General features: G+C 45.2%; 1 long non-coding RNA gene across 2 annotated transcripts; it reads left to right on the top strand.

Annotated features, from left to right (window-relative positions):
- Positions 1-235: 235 nt before the first annotated feature.
- LOC132656911 (uncharacterized) lies at positions 236-8,572 on the top strand. Of its 2 annotated transcripts, XR_009594715.1 has the most exons (6): positions 236-1,078; positions 1,989-2,136; positions 3,729-3,899; positions 5,797-5,891; positions 6,621-7,336; positions 7,464-8,572. It is a non-coding gene; the product is annotated as an uncharacterized LOC132656911 (long non-coding RNA). The 2 variants fall into 2 exon arrangements; XR_009594714.1 differs by having other exon boundaries at positions 6,621-8,572.
- Positions 8,573-11,561: the final 2,989 nt, after the last annotated feature.

Here is an 11,561-nt window from a genome sequence, read left to right on the forward strand (position 1 = left end):
AAGCTATAGGAACAAGGGTTTGGGAACAAGGGTGAAGCGATTCCTAGAAAATATGGTCTCTTCATTGAGCTTCCGAGATTAAGTAGGGTTTCATCAGGACAGGAGAGAACAGGCCAGACGTTCCAGGCAGAGAGAATATCAAAGAAAAGACAGGAGTGAGGTTGGGCGGCAGCCATGGGCTTCTTTTTCTAGGAGCTTGCCGAGAATCGCTTTCTTCTTCCGGGCTCAGCAAACAGCCTGAGGAGAGGGGCTGCCTGGCTATTGGGAAGATCCTTGCCGAGGATGGAGTGTGTGGGACCCTCCGACTCACTGCTGTCTCTCTGACGTGGGGACACCAATCCAGAGTGTACCCTTCAGTCATCCAACAGATCTGATCGCTGGTGGGAAGGGCAGAATTGGTAAGAGCCCGGCAAGGGAGACGGTGGGAAAGAGCTCTCCTTGGAAACCCAGGCCAGCCTTCCCCAAAGCCTCAAGGAAACCCACAGTCGCCTGGCAGCTTGGCTGAGGAGGCGGCCCAGCCCCTGAAGCAGAGCCAGCGAGCCGCCCATACAGCTTTTCACCACCAAGTCCCTGTTTCCTTTGGATGCCAGCCATTCCACAAGTCACACACAAGATTTAGCACCAGAAGCGGAGACTCACAGACTGTAACGCTTACGAACTCCCAATACATAAGCCTTCACCTCCGCGGCTGGCAAGGAGGATGCGGAGGAAGGGATAATGCCCGGTTCTGGGGAAATTCGAGATGCGTTTGCACACTTGGGAAAGGGGCATTCCAGCGAGGGCAGTGTAATCGGGGGCTGAAGCTTTGAACTGCGCTGGCGCTCCCTGCATTTTCTCCAGCCCCATCTTTCGACCGAGAAACCAAGTGGGAGCTTTGGTAAAACGGAGAGCAGATGTCAGCCCGGAGCGATAGACACCAGAGACGTGGGCAGGAAGGGCAGCTTGAGGAGCAGTGAGCTAGGAACGGGCTTCTGGAAACTGGCTCCATGCTCACCAAGGATCCCGGGAACCAAAGCTTAGACCGGACGGGAAGACGGAGAGCTTCTACCAGTGCCTAGGCCAACGGGTAACTTAGGCGGTACGTACAGACAACTCGGAACTCACGGAGACTCTCAATGACTAGGTACAGACCACTCCCGGTCAAGGCAGAGTCCTTCAAGTGACTGGGCTGGAATTTCCTCCTCGACAAATCAAACAGGGACTAAATGAGCGTTCTGTGCCAGTAAAAGCGGACCTTCCGCTGGCTCCCACACAGAGAGCTCATGACTGTGTCGCCTGAGGAAACCGTGATGACCTTTCCGGGGGTGGACACCTGACCAGACACTTCTGGTTCTCCTCAAAGCCCACCTCCGGGCCCTCGTTGCCCCTAAATTCCTAAGTTCAAGTCCCAGCCATGAGGTACAAAGTGAGACCCGAATGAAGGTGTAATTACACTCCAAAAAGGATACATGATTTTTTTTCCAACCTATACAGACAGAATTCTAGGGACTATATTTGGGGATGGACATTAAGAATTTGGGATGGGGGGGAAGTAGGGGGAGGCTGGGTAGGAGAGGAAAGAGGGGAAACAGGTCAGGATGTAATAAACGAAAGAATGAATTTTTAAAGGTAATTTTAAAAAGAGTATGAGGTGAAGTTAGAAGAGTCCCAATTTGTTGCCATGATCCACTAAGCAGGGATTCCGGATTTAGTGCTGTGGCTTAGTGAGGCAGAAAAGGTTGTAGCAGGAAGGTCTGCAAAGTCGAGCTTGAGGAGAAAGGTGGTTTTTGATGTTGGAACTCTTTGTTTCTCTTTTCTGTTTCAATACTGGGGGGCTGTACTTCCAGCCTCCTGCGTGCCAGGCAAGCTTTGCACCCCTGAGCTACATTTTGGTCCCTTTTAAACCTTTTGTTTGAGAATGAACAAAAGTCTCACTAAGTTATCCGGGATGGTCCCGAATTCACTCTGCCAAGGCCCAGGCAAGCCTTGAACTTGCTATTCCCCTGCAGGAAGAGGCAATACTGCATCCCTAGAGGGAACTGCGGAGAGTAATAACCACGGCGAAAGAGAAGAAGGGCTCGGAGTAGTGGCCCCTGCCATGTCTCTGGCTAGCCCGTGGAGCCAATGCAGAGAGCAGACAGATCTTGGAGAATGACGGTGGGTTCTAATAGCCTTAGCCAGGTTATGACTGATGACCTTCACGATGTGCTTTCATTGCAAGTCAGCTCGCCTGGACACCACTGTGATATGCGAGCGACTCTTGGTTCAGTAACGCTTTTTCTGCCTCAAAATTTCAATGAATGGAATAATTAGACATTCATAAAAGAGAAGGAGGAGGAGGAGGCCCTCCCCCACACCGTATACAATTCAAGACAGATCATAACCAAAATTTTAAATTGTAAAACTACAGACATTACCACCTTGGGTTATGTAAACATTTTCTATGCCCAATGTTTGAAACCAAAGGCATGACCTATACATTTCAAAGTGTAACATTGGGCTTCATCAAAATCAGGCTTTGGTCTTCCAAAGTAGTCACTAAGAAAATTAAAAAGATGCGCTATACATTTCAGAAAAAAGAAAGGACTCACTTTGAAGAAATGGTAAAGGTTGGGGGAATAAATATAGTTAATCAGATTTAAACATTACACAACATGTGCCTGTATCAAAACAAATACAAAACTCACCCATTGACATGTGTAATTTTTATGTTTGATGCATCTTAAAAGAAACTCTGAGAAAGAAAGTTAAAAGACAAGTCACAACCTAAGGGAAGATATTTGCAAATCACATGTTCAATAAAGGACTCATCAGGATTTTTGCTAAGTCATAAGAACAAAAAGGAACAAATGGGGCTAGAGAGATGACTCTCACACCTTCGATCTCCACACTGGGGCGGTAGAGGCAGGTGGGTCTCTGGAAACTCAAGCCAGCCTGGTCTACAGAGTGGGTTACTGATTTTGCAGAGGTCCTGTGTTCTGGTCCCAGCACCCACGTGGGATAGTTCACAAGTGTCTGAAACTCCAGCTGCAAGGGATCTGGTGCCCTCTTTTGGCCCTTGTAGGCACTGCATGTATGTGGTACACATGCCTATAAAATAAAACTAAAACATTTCAAATTAAATTTAAAAAATAAAATTAAGACAAGGCAGCCACTCCTGATGAGACCTAACAGACTAGGATCAGAAGGAAGAAAAAGAAGCCCTCCCCTACCAGTGGACTTGGGGAGGGGCATGCGTGGAGAAGGGGGAGAAAGGGAGGGGTTGGGAGGGGAGGAGGGAGGGAACTAGAGGGGGGAATACAAAGTAAATAAAGTGTAACTAAAAATAAAATAAATTAAATTAAAAAATTAAATTAAATTAAATGGAGAAATAAATACAATCAAAATGCACTTGCATAAAATTCTCAAAAAAAAACTATATCAGAAAAAAAATATATCAGTTCTTTAAAAAAAACAAAACCGAGCTTATCTTTTGGGGCCTGGGAGTTTAGTGTTACATGCTTATATCCAGACCTATCAGCTTTAGCTTTCTGAAGAATAAACCTAGCATTGCAGGAACGGAGACAAAGGCAGCTTTGAGTAGGCACAGAGACCATGTGGTGTGCCTTCGACTCCTTTGCCTCTAGAACTGTTGTTTTTAAAACTTTTGTGATTATTCCATTTGGTTCAGACACTCGATCAGCATTGACAGGAAATCTCAGGGCACGGAGACCATTCTCATGAGTATTCTCTTTTTTCTAAACCTGTAGCAGCAATCACTCGGATCCAAGGTCACTGTACTCTCAAGAAGAGTTTGCAGACCAAGTCTTCTCCTTTCTAGTTGAGTCTCCTCGCCCTGAATGAAGTGAAGCCAGCAGCAAGCCTCTCGGGAGCCCATTCTGTACTCCTTCCACACACAGGGCAGAGCTGCGGAATCACAGGTGCACAGACTATGGCCCCTTCCTATTAGGAAGTGATACGTGGTTCAAAGGAGTTTTCACTTATGTTCATAAATATGTAACACAAATGAAGGAAGGCATGGCCACAACTGCTTTCTAAATCTGGAAATTTCAACTTACTTGAGTTATCAATTAAATTGGCACTTCCAATAAGGTGGATGAAATCTGAGCCAAACTACGTTCGTTCTGTTTGTACAAGAAAATTCATAGCCGAGCACATGTGGCTCCAAAAAGCATGGGTGCCAAATTCAGAGTCAGCAGAGATGTGACTTTATTCACAATGGAGGTAAAGACTGACATATAACTTGTGTGAAGCTATGTGTTATTTTTGCCTATACCAATAATAATAACTATTGATATTGATAATGAATAATGATAATTATTGATATATATTTAAGTTTAATCTGTTTTTGTTTTTTGTTTTTGTTTTTCCAATTTTGAGGGTTTTTTTTCCCCTGGTAAGGAGAGTTTCTGACATTGAGTTACAAATTATTTGATCAAAACTTCTCTGAGATTCTGGGTGACTGAACTATTGTCTTCCAGGAAAAATTTACAAGATCCCAGAGAGCCATGGAATGATGTAAAAGCAGGGTAGAGGCCATCCTCCTGACTCAGGAATCAGTTCTATAGCATCCTTGCTCATGTTTATAACTCTACTAAATCATGACGCCCAAGGCCAGAGACTCTCAACCTGTGGGTCGTGACCCTTTGGGAGTTAGATGACCCTTTCACAGGGTCACATATCAGATGTCCTTCACATCAGATATTTACACTACGATTCATAACAGTAGCAAAAATACAGTTATGAAGTAGCAACAATGTTATGGTCGGGTGTCAGCACAGCATGAGGAACTGTATCAAAGGGTCTCAGCATGAGGAAGGTTAAGACCCACTGTTCTACAGCTTGGTCAATCTTTGTGTGTTGGCATCGATTTGACTAGTCTAGAAAGAGAGGAAGGAACTAATTCTAGCTGCATTTACTGTTAAACACCTGAGTTCACAGGAACCTGTACCACAACTAAAAAAAAAGTGAAAAATTGTGAACTGAAGCCCAAGAAAAAAATAATAGGGCACACTTTTTTTCCTGTGACCATCCCTTTCTTACCGCCGAGCATCTCCTTTCATGGACTCCGCATACAATCTATAGAGTCTGTCACCTTCCCTGGGAGAAGGCCTGTGAACTTGCAGGGTCTGTAGTTTCTTATGGTTTTAGTTTTTGTAAAGCCAGGAGTGATTCTCTCTCTCTCTCTCTCTCTCTCTCTCTCTCTCTCTCTCTCTCTCGGCTATGCGTGGTACATCTAAATTGCCAAGGCATTACCTAAAAAATAAAAGAAGTTTCCACAGCCTTGTTCACTTATCTCTTTGGTTTTCTAATAATTAGGTTTTGAGTACGACAGGCTAGGATGCTGACTCTCACTCAGAACAGAAAATAAAATAGATGTCTGACATAGATGGAGAGAGGGACCTGGGTGGGAGAGGACTTGGGGAGGGTCACAGGGGTGGAGATCAGGTGTTCGGAGAGCAGGGTTAGGGGACCACCAGGAGAGAGAAAAAGAATTGGTGGGGTGGGACATCTCTAGGACAGGATATGCTCCGAGGAGCTTATGGGGGTGACCTTAGCTGAGACTTCTAACAGCAGAGGTTGAAGAGCCTGAAGTGGCCACCTCCTGTAGCCAGGTGGAACTTCCAGTGGAAGGGGGGTGAGGCACCAACCATAAAACCTTAGACCCAAAATTTGTCCTGCCTACAAGAAGTGTAGGGGTAAAGATGGAGCAGAGATTGAGAAAATGGCAAACCAATGACCAGCAAAACTTGAGACCCACCCCATGGGAGAGAGCCAACCCCTGACGCTAGTAATGATACTCTGCTCTGTTTGCAGACAGGAACATAGAATAACTGCCTTCTGAGAGGCCTCATCCAGAAGCTGATGGAAACAGATGCAGAGACCCACAGCCAAACGATAGGCTGAGTTTGGTGAGTGCTGTAGAAGCGTGGGAGGAAGGACTGAGGGAGCCAGAGGAGTCAAGGACGCCACAAGAAGACCTACGGAGTCCAAAGAGCATGCACGGGCTGGATCGAGACCCCTACACATATGTGGCCTATGAACATTATGGTCAACGTGTAGGTCCCATAACCATGGGAGTAAGGGCTGTGTCTGACTCTGTTGCCTGCCACTGCCTTGTCAGGCCCCAGTAGGAGAGGATGCGCTTAGTCCTATGGTGACTTGAGGTGCCTGGGTGGGTTGGTACCCATTGGCGGCCTCCCCTTCTCTGAATAAAAGGAGAGGGGGGAGTAGGGGAAGGGGTGTGAGGGTGGGACTGGGAGGGGGGGGAGGTGGCTGGGATCAGGCTGTAAAGAGATTAAATAAATAAATAAATAAGTAAATGGGAGGGGAGTTATGGGAGGGAAAAACACATAAACCTTCCAAAGACAGGCTCAGGGTGACCGTCTGTTGGAAAGCATCATCTTGCCAAATAGTTATTACTCATGAGGCTGAGGGCCCCACATTCTTTCTAGAAATAGACCTTTCCATGAAAAAACACAATGTGTTATTGCTTTATGAGGTAAAGCTACAAAGGAAATTATTTTTGTCCTCTTAAGCAGGTTTTTTTCCCCCACATGAAACCAAATAGTTCATGGCGGGGGAGGGGGGCTAAGGGGAACCCAAACATCCTGAAATTCATGACGTTTCTCTTCCTCCAGATTATGTTTCTGAAAGACCTTTTCCTATTACATAAAACTATATTCTGTAACCAAGGCTGTCCAGTAATGACTGTCCCAGCTTGTAGAAACGAGTGACTATCAACTGGAGCTTCCGAACCAGACTACGAATAAAGGAAGACGGAGACCACACTGCCTGAAGGATACGCAGGCCACTTTAGAGCACACTGTCTTTTTTCACTCATATCTGTCCCAGGATCTGTGTTGGAAGGCAGTGAAGCAAGAGAATCTGAGCCACAAGAGGACAGGTTTGAGAAGACCTGAGTCAGCTCTGGCTGTATCACTTCCTGAAGGTGTGACCCAGAGCAAGACAAAGAAAGCATGCCTTGGCTGTTCCAGCCCTTCTTCTGCATTATAGAGCAATGATAGATACCCCCTGTTTCCGGGCAGCAGGACTAAGTGAGGTGCAAGCTCAGGGTATAATGCATTGTGTGTCCTACAGCAAGCACTGTGGAGATTAGCTGAGGAATCTTCCAGATCCCACACTTCCCAAAGAATGAAAACAGTAAGACAAAAGAAGGAAAGAAAGAAAGAAGTAGCAGTGCATAAATACAGAAGCACATAGTTTTGACTGCTGACCCTGCCAGATATCTAGACTTTTTAGACATGTGGCAGCACTTGAGAACATTTCTGAGTGATTCTAAACTCATGCATCAATTAATGCTCTAACCAAGGACTTCTTCTTTAGACAGCTATCCGTAAGTTGCATTTTTTTTCATTCGTACAAGCTGAAATGCCACTTTGTTGTAATATTAAAGGATTTATAATTTTTAAACCATTGCTATATTAATCTCAGATGTCAGAGATGTCTATCTCTTTTTCTAGTCATTGCAACCTTAAATCCCTGGATGGCCGATGAAGCCTTTAGGCTGCCTACCTAGCTGTGAGCTTCCTTTACGCTCATAAAATGTGGATGATCCTAGGAGAGAAATTCCCACCAACTGTGGTCCATTTCCAGCACGTATACTTCACAGAGGTGAAAAGAAGCTGGATAAAAAGTAAAGTAAATAAATAAAAATAAATAAGAAACCATTAAATGAGATTTTCTGAGCACATAGTTCTTAAACCTTAAAGAGTGATTCCTGGGGCAAGGAACCAAAACCCTGAGTACCACTCACCAGACTTTCTGAGTTACCAGAAAGCCCAGGACTAGAGGGACCACTCAAATAGCTTCCTGAAGTTGCTGTTTATCCACCTAGTCCCAAGAAAGTGTAGTCACCTTTCCCTTCCATCACACCTTAAGAAGCAGCATGGGAGCCTTCCAGAGCCATCGTCCTGCCCCTGTAACACAAAAATGAAGAAGAGAAGAGAAAGCAGATAAGAGTGGTGAAGGTGAGGCAAAGGCCCCAAGGGATGTCTGCTGTTCTTGAAGCAGCTCTTTTGAAAAGATTACATCACCACCAAACCAAGGAAAAATGAGTTGTGCCATGAGCAGGGAGTATGGTATGGCCACAATTCTGCACAAGCCTGCTGTACCCCGGGCAATGTTCTCTGGGATGCCCATGACTTCTGACACACATCCCTTTTCATCAACAACATCCTCAGTTCTGAACAAGGTCCGTAATCCCATGGTCCCAGGGACTGTCACCAAGAAATTCCCAACATTGCATCTCTATTCTTAGCGACAACACTCATGGCTTATGATGCATTTTCAGATGACCAATAAGACTTTTTTTTTTTTTAGATTTGCATAATGTTAGGTTGAACACAGGCGAATAAAGATGTGGCTTTTAGCTAGCTTTATCTGACAAGAATTTAAGGGCTTCCCAAACCATGACTTATGAGCTTTCATTCACAGTATTGTTAGGAACTACCAAAAGTTCACATACACATTTCGTGCAAATGCCTCCAAAGGTCTTATTTTCCCATCTATGTTGGGCTATGCTTCCCCCTTCCTGCCACCATGAACAGGATGTGACCCAACAGGAAATAAAACTCCCTGCTCTGTTTTCTGCTCTGAAAGACTGATGTCTGTGCTTGATGACTTGGTCATTGACCTCTGTCTGGTGAGCACAGATGACAAGAGGAAAATCCAATGGCCTGAGCTGCAAAGCCTCAGTGCTGGCTGGACTTCCTGTTCTTTCTTAAGTGAGCGGTAGTATCCTTCTCTCTGATAGGTAAGTTCAGTGAGGGGTGGAGCCTAATAGCAGACCTGTCATGCACTTGTGCCAGGGCTGTGCTGTTCTGGAAAGTGAGCATTTTGCAGTGGATGAGGTGGCAGGGACCACAGGCCAGTGTCCTCACAGCTTATCCTCTGGGTCTTCTAAGATCTTGGGTGTTGGTCCTCACGAATGTATGAGGGTGTCTCTTTCTGACAGTTCATTCATGTATGTAATGCTGGGTCAGGACCCTGCTGTGTGTGGGCACTTCACATCTACAATAATGCTCATATTTTTACTGTGAGTGGAAGGGGTTGTAAAAGGCTAGTTCACCGGCTTAATGTCAATGCTCTTTCTTCCTCATCACACATTTTAAGGAACAATAGTAGAGCAACCTGGAGGCTAGAAACTGTTGAGTATGGTCTATAGCTGGCAAAAGGCAATGAAATGGTAAGACTAGCCTAGCTCACTTCTAGGTTCATGGAGGCACAGCTCATGCATCAGTTTTTCTGCATCCCTCTGGAGCCCATTTCCATCTCTCAGCTCTCCTGGGGCTTGGGATAACCACTGAATGCAGACTGGCTAATCTGCTTGTTTTGTTTCTCCAGGACAGTTCTGTGACAGACACCAGGGCTCTGGTGACTGTCCCTCCTGTCCACGTACAGCAGAGAAGGGAAAGAGCAGACAGGAAAGAAAGAGCAGTTTATCCCAGGTTGGTTTTCTTTGGCCGTGGAGACAGAAGTCTCACTGGTCAGGGCTCAGGCCGGCAGACTGCTTCCCGTCCCCACCCACATTTTCCCCAGAGTGCTTTGGGACTGCAAGTGATAGATTTATGTAAGGAGACAGCATCAGTAATAGAAAGAGGCCTCTATCTGATTACAAAAAATGGACAGAAACGAGCAAAGAACTTTAGAGGCTTTGATTTGTGCTGCTAACAGCTTATAAGCCAAAATTAGAATCTTCCTCTAATTTAATACGTAACCCTAAATTGACCTTCAGATAACTATGACCTTTCAGAACACTGTGCTTACACGGTCTATTCAGATCTGGTTCAGAGTTTCTAAACTCTCTTGTTATTTTTGGTATAAACAGTAAATGTTCGTAACAAACAATAAATTGTCACGGATGAACCACATACTGGAGAAGCCAGAAACAACAGTGTTAACACAGGCCACCCCTACTCCCCCTCCCCTCCTCTGGGTCATATGATCATGAACGGACTGCCATGTTCCGGATGTACTACGATTTAGATACACGGACTAGAGTGCCTGCTTCAGGGTGAACTGCTGGCTGCCTCTCTCATCCCACAGGTCAAGATTCCACTTTCCACCCAACAGGCTTCTGGAAAACGTTAAGCAGAACAGAGCAACCCATAGAAGTAACAGGAGCTTATTCATCAGAACTCTGACGGTTGTACAAACCATTCTAGGGTGTGGTTTCGCTTTCTTTGTTTATTTAGATGCCTTTCAAGTAAATTCAAAACTAAACCTAAATTTTGTAGGAGTGTCAAATCAATTTCTCTTGTAAGGTAAGCATTGCACGAACCTCTAATTTAAAGTGACCACCAGGAACGGTATTTCTCAAGTTGGGCCCCACGTGTTGACTCATGGTTCTAACCCAAGAGCTTTGAGAGACTGAGCATGTGTTTAACCTGAGCTCTGCAGCCAGACACTGTCTTTAAAAGGAAGGAATCTAGGCACACCATACCTTTAAGCACAGGACTCAGGAGGAAGACGCACACGGAGCTCTGAGTTCAAGGTCAGTCTGGTCTACACAGTGAGTACCTGGACAGCTAGATCTCCACAGTGAGACCTTGTCTCAAAAGAAAGGGGGTGGGGGGAAAAAAACTATTAAAAAATACGTAAAATGAAAAAGTGGGAGGGGCTGCAGAGGTGGAACCGGATCCGGTTCCCGACACCCACAGGCTGTTCTCAACTGTCTGAAAGTACAGTTCCAGGGGATCTGATACCCTCTGCTGCCTCTGCACATAGCACACATGAGGTGCACACATGCAGGGAAAACACACACCATAAAAAAATAGAAATAAATGAAAGGGGAAAGCAAATAAAATATCCACGTAATGAAATACAATGCAGCCCCTTGAGAAGTGAGATAGACTTACAGCTATGGGCTTGGAATGACTTTCCAGCCACGTGAAGAGATGTCGTTGATACGATAGTAGTGCGGTGTCATCTCACCTTGGTGAATCCTTCTTTGTGACTATTTTGACAGTGCGGAGAGGAGAAGTAAAACCCGACCCCTTGGGCTCTTGTGTCCTTACTCTGCTACTTTCCAGCTGTGTGATCTTAAGTCCACCAGAAAATGATTACACCTACTTCAGAAGACTTTCCTGAAACAAGCCGAGTTTTACCAAGTGTTAAAACCTCTCACTCAGAAAAACTGCAGTTCCGCCAGCACCAGAGAGAGATGGGAGAGTTCTTATCAGAAACGGCAGGAGGAGGCACTCAGGGAATTTCACGTCCTCCCTATACAGTATAGTAATAATGACAATAAAGTCAGCATAGAATTTGAAAGTATATAATTCTGTCTTAAGGTTCCAACAGTTTAATTTAATGGCTTCAGGTTGAGACAAACAATACTAAAGCAAGAATAACAATAGCAACCTTTTCTAGCCGGATTTTGCTTATGTCTTTAAAGAAATAAAGCTTGTGGGAATTTTGCCCAGCTAAAGAGCCACCTCTGCCCTCGAATCTGATGCCCTGATTTTGGACTGTCTGTAACTTCTGTGACTCCTACAAAAGCCCCATTGCCTTCTCTAAGGTGTTGTGTTTGCCCTCACGTGATCATCCACGCCAGCACCGAA

Source organism: Meriones unguiculatus, chromosome 10 (genome assembly GCF_030254825.1).
Source record: "Meriones unguiculatus strain TT.TT164.6M chromosome 10, Bangor_MerUng_6.1, whole genome shotgun sequence".
NCBI classification, from domain to species: domain Eukaryota; kingdom Metazoa; phylum Chordata; class Mammalia; order Rodentia; family Muridae; genus Meriones; species Meriones unguiculatus.